The 6,000-nt window shown below is 39.3% G+C and overlaps 1 protein-coding gene across 5 annotated transcripts in view; it reads right to left on the bottom strand.

Annotated features, from left to right (window-relative positions):
- Window positions 1–6,000, bottom strand: part of ATP7A (ATPase copper transporting alpha) — a 155,766-nt gene that overhangs the window by 89,510 nt on the left and 60,256 nt on the right. The gene's annotated exons all lie outside the window — the stretch shown is intronic.

Raw genomic sequence — 6,000 nt, forward strand, 5'->3', positions numbered from 1 at the left:
GGGCTGGTGTTAACGGTGGAGGGTGTCCAGGTTCTTGGCGTCTTAAACAAAGAATTGGACAAAACGCACAAACGAAGCAAGGAAGGAATGAAGGGATTTATTGAAAATGAAAGTACACTCCACAGTATGGGAGCAGGCCTGAGCACAGGGGCTCAAAAGGCCCTCTTAAAGAGTTTTTGTGAGTTTAAATACCCTCTACTTGGAGTACACGCTATGTAAAAGGAGAGGATGAAGTAAAGTTACAAAGTCATTTACTTGGCCTATGCTCTATGGGAGGATATTTCCTGTCATAGCTGAAGTGTGAATCAGCCTTATGTTCCTGCCTCCAAACCCTATTTTCCAGCCTCACTGGGACAGCAGAATCTGACCAGAGCATCCAAACCATCTTTCAACCGCTTGTACCCAAATCCTCCATTCTCTTGATAGTGCCTTTTGTGTATAAATTTTCAAGTCGGAAGAAGTCCAATTTTACTATTCAGGACCCTCACAAGGTTCACACACTGCATTTGCTTTTATGCCTCTTTTGCCTCATTTAATCTATAATAGCTCCTTCCATATCTCTTTTCCCCCATGAAGTGACTTTTTGAAGGTCAGTTGTCTTAGTATCCATTGTATCTTCTTTTTAAAATATAAACTCTTTTTTGATAATCAGGGGGATGATAGTTGGAATTATCCCTCTTAATACTTACATAAGGTCAGTTACCACAAGAGAACAAAAGCCCAGATAGGACAGGAAAAGCAGGTTTGGGAGCAAAGGACAAATAGGATGAGTTCAGGTGGTGAGTCCAAGATGGAGTACTTAAGGCAAGCGTGAAGGTATTAGGGACCTGGGAGGGGGTCAGTGGGAAGCAGTACAAGGGTATAAAAATGGAAGTAGAAGAATGTCTAAAACAAATAGATCCTATCAAAATTTTATCTAAGGATAGTCCTGAGCCTAAAAAAGGAAACTCTTCCTTATTCTTCTTATAGCTTTGACTGTCTACCTCCAGAACACAGAACTCAAACTTGCTCCTGTATCTTATGGGTCAAATGGGGCTTGTGAGGGCTGATCTAGCAAGATTACCAGAGCTGACTAAATCGTTTTATGGGAAAAAAACAAATTCAACAAACAGAATTGGCAACAAACTTTTAGAATACAATATTTTTGGTAGGTGAAGGCTAGTTTACCTGTTTAGGAATGTAAGATTGAAATACAGTTTTATCATGGGGTATGTCCCAGACCAAAGCACTGGACTAACTCTCAGGCTTTTACTGAGAAACTGAGAGAGATGAGTCAGCCAGAGAAGCACTGGATCGTTCACCCAGGAAGTAAGTATTGAGGAATCCACAATGTGTGAGCACAAACAAAAATTATATTAATGAAGCCACTTTTCCCACTACATCTTAATTTAAGTCATATCAACTCTGAATACATATTTATTTCTGCTTTCGTAATTCACCTGCATTGGTTTTTTCATAACTCTACTTAAATTGGACTTTACACGTGAAACCTCAGAGGAATTCCATCTCACTCTCACTACTTTATTACATATACACACAACTCTAATTGACTTTGTTATATATTTTATGTCCATCTTTTTCATTTTAAATGTCTTAAACATAGGTACAAAACCAGGAATATCTTTTGTAACATCCCATTGCATTCAGCAAAATGACTCGGAAAACAGAGTAAGATCATAAACAGTTTCATATGGTATGGGAAAAAAATGCAGGCGTCTGGGAAACCACAGTATCAAAGAGACAAAATTGGCATCCAGCTATTAGTGATGAGTGACTCTGAGAACAAAAGCATCCAACAACACTGAGGGAAATAACTTCAAGTTATTAATATGTTTTGAGCCATTCCCTAAGCAGAGATGATAATCACCATTAGTAATATCATTTTCTAAGAGGAAGTACAATATTATGACTAGATGATCATCTCTGGTTTGGAAACAGAAACTACAGAAATTGAGTACAAAACATGGCACATATGAAGTCTGATTGTTCAAAACCACTTCTTAAAGCTGGTCACAGAAGCACAAACATCATTCTAAAATTCCCCTAAAATAATCAGCACTTATAATTTGGGAAAGGCTCCTGTATTCTCAATAATCATGCAGTAAGATTTAATTTTTTTTTTTTTTTTTTTTTTTGCTGTTGTTTTTGTTTTTGTTTCTTGATACAGAGTCTTGTTCTGTCACCCAGGCTGGAGTGCAGTGGCACAGTCTCAGCTCACTGCAACCTCCACGTAGGTTCAAGTGATTCTCCTGCCTCAGCCTCCTGAGTAGCTGGGACTAAAAGCACATGCCACTAGGCCCGGGTAATTTTTGTATTTTTACTAGAGATGGGGTTTCACCATGTTGGCCAAGCTGATCTTCAACTCCTGACCTCAAGTGGTCCACCCGCCTCGGCCTCCCAAAGTGCTGAGATTACAGGCATGAGCCACCACGCCCAGCCTTAATTCTTTTTTGGATACAACTCTATCTGCACAATTTGTGATCCTTGTGGTAATCAAGGAAATTCAAATTAACACCACAATGAATATAATGCACCTCCATCAGGTAGATAAAAATCTCAAAATCTGACAATACCAAGTGTTGGTGAGGATATGGAGAAATGGGATCTCTCTTGTTCCACTGGTTAGAGTATAAATTAGTACAATTATGGAAACTGCCTCGTGATAGCTGGTACAGTTGAAAATATGCATACACTAAAACTCAACATTTTCTCTCCTAAGCATAGTACCCTAGATAGAGTCTCACACATGTGCACAAGGAAACAAGAACAAAAATGCTCATTGCAACAATGTTGCTAATAGATAAAACTTTGGAAATAATCTAGATGTCCACCAACAAGGAAATGAAAAAACTGGTTGTGGTATATTTATAATGAAACATGATATAGAAGTTAAAATGAATGAACTAGAGTTGTGATTCCCACTGAGAAAAGGGGTGATGTCACCACCAACAGGACATTTCAAAATGTCTGGAGACACTTTTGGTTGTCACAACTCAGAGTGCAGTAAGGGAGTACTACCGGCATCTAGTGCATAGAGGCCATGGATACTGCCAATCATCCTGTAATGGACAAGAAAGCCCCTCACAACAAAGAATTATCTGGCCCCAAATGTCTATAGCACTGAGAATGAGAAAGCTTGAAGGAGAGCTACAAGTAGCAACAAGGATAAATCCCATAAACATAGTTTAGAAAAAAAAGTTTCAGAAGAAAGTCAAATTGTCCCTGTTTGCAGGTGGCATGATCTTATATACAGAAAACTCTAAAAAATCTACTGAAAAACAGAACTAAAAAATAAATTTGGGGCCAGGCGCAGTGGCTCACACCTGTTAATTCCAGTACTTTGGGAGGCCGAGGTGGGCGGATCACGAGGTCAGGAGATGGAGACCATCCTAGGACACGGTGAAATCCCATCTCTACTAAAAATACAAAAAATCAGCCGGGCATGGTGGCGGGCGCCTGTAGTCCCAGTTACTAAGGAGGCTGAGGCAGGAGAATGGTGTGAACCTGGGAGACGGAGCTTGCAGTGAGCCGAGATCGCGCCACTGCACTCCAGCCTGGGCGACACAGCAAGACTCCGTCTCAAAAAAAAAAAAAAGAAAAGAAAAGAAAAGAAAGTAATAATCAAAAAAATAAATTTGGTAAAGTCACAGATACAAAATTAACTTACTAAAATCAGCAGTGTTTCTATATGCTAATAGCAAACCACCTGGAAAAAAAAATCCGTTTATAATTGCTATTAAAAAAAAGATACTACCATCAGAGAATACTATAAACACCTCTACGCAAATCAACTAGAAAATCTAGAAGAAATGGATAATTTCCTGGACACGTACACTCTTCCAAGACTAAACCAGGAAGAAGTTGAATCCCTGAATAGACCAATAGCAGCCTCTGAAATTGAGGCAACAATTAATAGCCTACCCACCAAAAAAAGCCCAGGACCAGATGGATTCACAGCTGAATTCTACCAGAGGTACAAGGAGGAGCTGGTACCATTCCTTCTGAAACTATTCCAATCAATAGAAAAAGAGGGAATCCTCCCTAACTCATTTTATGAGGCCAACATCATCCTGATACCAAAGCCTGGCAGAGACACAACAAAAAAAGAGAATTTTAGACCAATCTCCCTGATGAACATCGATGCAAAAATCCTCAATAAAATACTGGCAAACCGGATTCAGCAGCACATCAAAAAGCTTATCCACCATGATCAAGTGGGCTTCATCCCTGGGATGCAAGGCTGGTTCAACATTCGCAAATCAATCAACGTAATCCAGCATATCAACAGAACCAAAGACAAGAACCACATGATTATCTCAATAGATGCAGAAAAGGCTTTTGACAAAATTCAACAGCCCTTCATGCTAAAAACGCTCAACAAATTCGGTATTGATGGAACGTACCTCAAAATAATAAGAGCTATTTATGACAAACCCACAGCTAATATCATACTGAATGGGCAAAAACTGGAAAAGTTCCCTTTGAAAACTGGCACAAGACAGGGATGCCCTCTCTCACCACTCCTATTCAACATAGTGTTGGAAGTTCTGGCTAGGGCAATCAGGCAAGAGAAAGAAATCAAGGGTATTCGGTTAGGAAAAGAAGAAGTCAAATTGTCCCTGTTTGCAGATGACATGATTGTATATTTAGAAAACCCCATCGTCTCAGCCCAAAATCTTCTTAAGCTGATAAGCAACTTCAGCAAAGTCTCAGGATACAAAATTAATGTGCAAAAATCACAAGCATTCTTATACACCAGTAACAGACAAGCAGAGAGCCAAATCAGGAATGAACTTCCATTCACAATTGCTTCAAAGAGAATAAAATACCTAGGAATCCAACTTACAAGGGATGTAAAGGACCTCTTCAAGGAGAACTACAAACCACTGCTCAGTGAAATCAAAGAGGACACAAACAAATGGAAGAACATACCATGCTCATGGATAGGAAGAATCAATATCGTGAAAATGGCTATACTGCCCAAGGTTATTTATAGATTCAATGCCATCCCCATCAAGCTACCAATGAGTTTCTTCACCAAATTGGAAAAAACTGCTTTAAAGTTCATATGGAACCAAAAAAGAGCCCATATTGCCAAGACAATCCTAAGTCAAAAGGACAAAGCCGGAGGCGTCACGCTACCTGACTTCAAACTATACTACAAGGCTACAGTAACCAAAACAGCATGGTACTGGTACCAAAACAGAGATATAGACCAATGGAACAGAACGGAGCCCTCAGAAATAATGCCACACATCTACAACCATCTGATCTTTGACAAACCTGACAAAAACAAGAAATGGGGAAAGGATTCCCTATTTAATAAATGGTGCTGGGAAAATTGGCTAGCCATAAGTAGAAAGCTGAAACTGGATCCTTTCCTTACTCCTTATACGAAGATTAATTCAAGATGGATTAGAGACTTAAATGTTAGACCTAATACCATAAAAACCCTAGAAGAAAACCTAGGTAGTACCATTCAGGACATAGGCATGGGCAAGGACTTCATGTCTAAAACACCAAAAGCAACGGCAGCAAAAGCCAAAATTGACAAATGGGATCTCATTAAACTAAAGAGCTTCTGCACAGCAAAAGAAACTACCATCAGAGTGAACAGGCAACCTACAGAATGGGAGAAAATTTTTGCAATCTACTCATCTGACAAAGGGCTAATTTCCAGAATCTACAAAGAACTCAAACAAATATACAAGAAAAAAACAAACAACCCCATCAAAAAGTGGGCAAAGGATATGAACAGACATTTCTCAAAAGAAGACATTCATACAGCCAACAGACACATGAAAAAATGCTCATCATCACTGGCCATCAGAGAAATGCAAATCAAAACCACAATGAGATACCATCTCACACCAGTTAGAATGGCAATCATTAAAAAATCAGGAAACAACAGGTGTTGGAGAGGATGTGGAGAAATAGGAACACTTTTACACTGTTGGTGGGATTGTAAACTAGTTCAACCATTATGGAAAACAGTATGGC

This window comes from Piliocolobus tephrosceles, chromosome 12 (genome assembly GCF_002776525.5).
Source record: "Piliocolobus tephrosceles isolate RC106 chromosome 12, ASM277652v3, whole genome shotgun sequence".
NCBI classification, from domain to species: Eukaryota; Metazoa; Chordata; class Mammalia; order Primates; family Cercopithecidae; genus Piliocolobus; species Piliocolobus tephrosceles.